The sequence below is a fragment of the Grammomys surdaster genome, unplaced genomic scaffold, assembly GCF_004785775.1.
Source record: "Grammomys surdaster isolate TR1022 unplaced genomic scaffold, NIH_TR_1.0 125408, whole genome shotgun sequence".
Taxonomy (NCBI): Eukaryota; Metazoa; Chordata; class Mammalia; order Rodentia; family Muridae; genus Grammomys; species Grammomys surdaster.
In genome coordinates, this window is record NW_021620278.1 from 11,806 (window position 1) to 15,692 (window position 3,887).

General features: G+C 42.4%; 1 pseudogene; it reads left to right on the top strand.

Annotated features, from left to right (window-relative positions):
* Positions 1–925: 925 nt before the first annotated feature.
* Positions 926–3,681, top strand: LOC114637738 (annotated as a pseudogene).
* Positions 3,682–3,887: the final 206 nt, after the last annotated feature.

Consider the following 3,887-nt stretch of genomic DNA (forward strand, 5'->3'; position numbering starts at 1 on the left):
GAGAGAAAGAGAGAGAGAGAGAGAGAGAGAGAGAGAGAGAGAGAGAGAGAGAGAGAGAGATGTTGAGAGCTGTGGGGGCCATTTTTCAGGAATCCAACATTGGCCAAGGACAAGGAAAAAGACTTTAGCCAAGAATCTGACATTGGGCCATGAAAAGGAAGTAAGTTCAGGCAGGAATATAATTGTAGGCTAAAACAGAGAAGTAAGTTCAGGCAGGAACCCAAGTCTTAAACTAGAATATTCATGCCTGAGGCCTACTTCTTTGTTCTAGCTTAAGACTTGGATTCCTGATCCACAGATCTGCTGTAGATGGTAGAAGATTGCATATCCAGAGGGAACACAGGGTGCTAAAGGCAGATTAGAAGTCCTGAGAGGACTCAATGAGCAGAGAAGATCATGGAGAAGGGATGGTTACCTGAATGGTTCAGGTTCCCCAGGTCTGAAGGTGTGAGGAAAAGTGGTGGGAAGAATGAAGGAAGCTTTGATAGAAGGCTGTGAAGGGCCTCAGTGCATTCAATCTGTAAATAACAGTTAAGAGCTCCAGTTATGGCTCCTGATTCTAAGTATCATGGAAGTAAAATTGGATCCATTTTATACAATGTATTATTCCATTGATTGTAGGAAAACCATAATTGTTTCCTTGAAAAGTTTCAGATTCATGGGTGATTCTGCTGTTCCAGTGTAGAGTAGGACTTACAGGAACATTGTATCAGATTGTGCAGATTTCAGGGAAGATGTGTTTAAGTGATCTTTATATATTACCAGGAGGACCTTGAAGGAACTGTGGCAATGAGAAAGACAGACATCCAGTAATCTGAATTACAGGGTTTGCAATGTCACCAGACCAGGGATTGGACCCCTGCCTGATTTATGTATTAGCAGAGGTAGGGTGTGGAAAGGCTTGCTAAAGTTGTTTTGAATAAAATGCTTTCTTTCTTTGGATATTTCCATAGCATCTGGATACCTGAAAGTCATGAGGAGCTTCATGGTCCCACCGACACTCCAGCAGCTGGCAAGAAGAAGCCTGCTGAAAGATGAAGCCTTGGCCATCTGTCTTCTGGAGGACCTGGCCTTGCACTTCTTCCAACCACTCTTCAGCGATGCATGTACCAGCAAAAAAACTAACATCCTGAGGCAGATGGTGGCATCATGGCCCTTCCCTCATCTTTCTTTAAGAGCCCTGATGGAGACGCCTCACCTGGAGACCTTGAAAGCTCTGCTTGATGGCCTTGATTTGCTGATGGTAGAGAAGGATCAACCTAGGTAAGTAAGAGCTTGGTAGCATCGAGGAGGGGGAAAGTTTGTATGGATAGAAGTGAATATAGTATTCAAAATGTGGTCCAAGGTGAATCAGAGGATTCTGATTATAGAAGTCAGTATCTTCTAGAATGGAAATGAAGAAACAGAACAGTGGTGTTTGTAGTTCAGCTGAGAAGAGAAATAGTCAATATGCAATGAGTCTGTCCCTGCCTCTTCCCCAGGCACTAGAAGTGGAAGCTGTGTGTCTTCAAGGAATTGATTTAGGAGAAGTTGAATTATGGGTCATGCAGATTACACATTTTCTGTCCTGCTATATTAATGTCCTTCTACTCTACCCATTGGCGGTGCAAACTACGAGTGCTTGATATGCTAGATGCCCACCACAACTTCTGGAATGGTTGGGCTGGAAGACAACATATGAACTGCTCTCCAGATGTCATTGGCACCAACCAATCTTTGGGAAATCATCCCATCCTAGGCGAGAAACAGCGCTTGACTATATTGATTAATCATTTCCTCATGTCCAGCCCTCTCTCTGAATATATACGATATTTTTTTCGGTGGGCCAAGCAGAAGAAGAAAGATGTGATACAGGTGATCTGTAAGAAGTTAGAGTTTTGGGAATTTTCTAACTATCACCCACAGGATATTTTTGACATTTCTGATACAGGCTCAATCCAGGAATTCAAAATAAACACATGGTGGCACATTCACAGCCTAGAATTCCTAGCCCCTGGCCTGGGCCAGTTGAAAAACCTCCAGAAATTCATTATCCAGAAAATCTATGAACCTTTGTGTATGCCTGTGGACCAAGAGATAGAAGCCTATTGTTTTACAGAGATCTTTTCCCAGTTCTCCAAAATGAAAAAGCTCCAGCATCTCTATTTGAATAATGTCTACTACCTGGATGGTCGCCTGGACCAAGTGCTCAGGTAAGAAATAACAGAGAGCTTTACCCTGGGGTGAGCAAAGTATTTTGTTTTTGGTTTGCTTTACATTAAATATCAGTTTATATAGTTGTTTGCCTGCCAGTGTTAAATTTATATACATGTGAGCTTAGGATAATTGATATAGTACTTTATGCTGCTGTTGCATCCTGATTTCTCACCTTAGTAAAGTTAGACTGCAACGACTGTGTCCATGATTTAGAAAAGGTGTCTTGAGAAACCCAGATGACAGGAAAATAGATCTATAGAAGGTATGAGATCTTACACCACATGTCCTCTCATGTCAACTCTGTCCTCAAAACTATGAACAGTTTCGATCTCTTCTGACTTCCAATGGTTCAATGGAAATTTGAGCACAGGAAGAGGCTGAGTAGATGGGAAATGAGTGAATGACTGTGGTCAAAGGGAAGGTCTATGAACAGAACAGAGGCTGTATGTGGAAGCTGGAGCACATTGAGATAAATGGTGAAAGAGCTGGTAATGGTTCTGAGTGGTTCCCAGTTGATTCTACTGGGTTCTTGTGCTTGTATAATCTGTCCCTAAATATGTTTTCTGCTTACCAGTTCAGAGGAAACTGTGGATCTAAGCCAGTGGTACACACAGTGATAGCTAGTGTCCGTCCTACCTAGAAAAATATTACATTAATTGTTAGCCATTAGTCACGGCGCTTCTTGACCTTGATGTTAATAATCTGAGAATGACCTAGGAATAAGATAACTCTGCTACCTTAAAGTCACTCTGCCACTATTGATTGATCGTGAGTGATATAAACTTCTCCCTCTCTCTCTCCCTCTCCCTCTCCCTCTCCCTCTCCCTCTCCCTCTCCCTCTCTCTCTCTCTTTCTCTCTCTCTCTCTCTCTCTCGCTCAGTGCTTGGAGAGTCCATTACAGACCCTATCACTCACTGCTTGCTGTCACAATCAGATATGAACTATCTGTCCCAGTGTCCAAGCATCCAGAAGCTGAAACACCTGGACCTGAGTGGTGTCACCTTCGTACATTTAAATGATGCAATTCTAGGAAGCCTGCTGAAAAGACTGACAGCCACTTTGCAGACATTAAAATTGAAGGGCTGTATGGTCAAGGACTCTCAAATCAGTGCCCTCTTGCCTGTGCTGAGCCAGTGTTCCCAGCTCACTGAAATCAATTTTGTGAGAAATTTCTTGTCCATGGACACCCTGAAGAAGCTGCTGGAGCATACTGCCAACCTCACACAGCTGACCCAGGAGAAGTACCCTGCCCCTAATGAGGTCTATGACTACATTGGTGATGTTATTCCAGACAGATTTGAACAACTTTGTTCTGAGCTTATGGACACTCTCAGGGATATAAGGCAGCCAAAACATGTATACTTTATGAGTAAGAGATGTTTAGATTGTCAGAAATTCTTTATAATTTGGAGGCCAGGCTATGTTATTGTTGGAAGAAATAATTGTTTGGCTCTGATATATGGAAGGCAGGACTCAAGTGATTAGAGGCATTGGCCAAGTGCATTCAACCATTTCTGTGTGGACTTTAATTATTTCATTTCATTTTAATTCCAAGCAAATTCTTCAGACTTAAAGAACCTGTGCTGACATGGAGGACCGTAAGCTTATTTTCAGCCTTATGTCTACAAGAAAAACACACCATTGGAGAGCAGCAATATATGAAAGTTGTATGACTTCCCTCCAAGCACTTT